Raw genomic sequence first — 303 nt, 5'->3', positions numbered from 1 at the left:
CTCTCCCTCCGTCCCTCCCTCCCCTCCTCTACCTTTCCTCCTCCCTCCCTCTCTCCCTCCTACCCTCCCTCCCTTCCTCTACCTTTCCTCCTCCCTTCCCTCTCTCCCTCCCCCTCCTAAACCTTTCCTCCTTTTCCCCCCCTCTCTCCCTCCCCCCCTCCTTTCCTCCTCCCTCCTCCTCTCTCCATCCTTCCCTCCCTCACTTTCCTATCTTCTCCCCCCCTTCTCTCTCCGTCCCTCCCCTCCTCTACCTTTCCTCCTCCCTCCCTCTCTCCCTCCGTCCCTCCCTCCCGTTCTCTACCT

Source organism: Penaeus japonicus, unplaced genomic scaffold (genome assembly GCF_977035675.1).
Source record: "Penaeus japonicus unplaced genomic scaffold, GWHDUDI00000001_assembly GWHDUDI00000009, whole genome shotgun sequence".
In the NCBI taxonomy this organism is placed as follows: Eukaryota; Metazoa; Arthropoda; class Malacostraca; order Decapoda; family Penaeidae; genus Penaeus; species Penaeus japonicus.
This window is presented reverse-complemented; position numbering follows the sequence as displayed.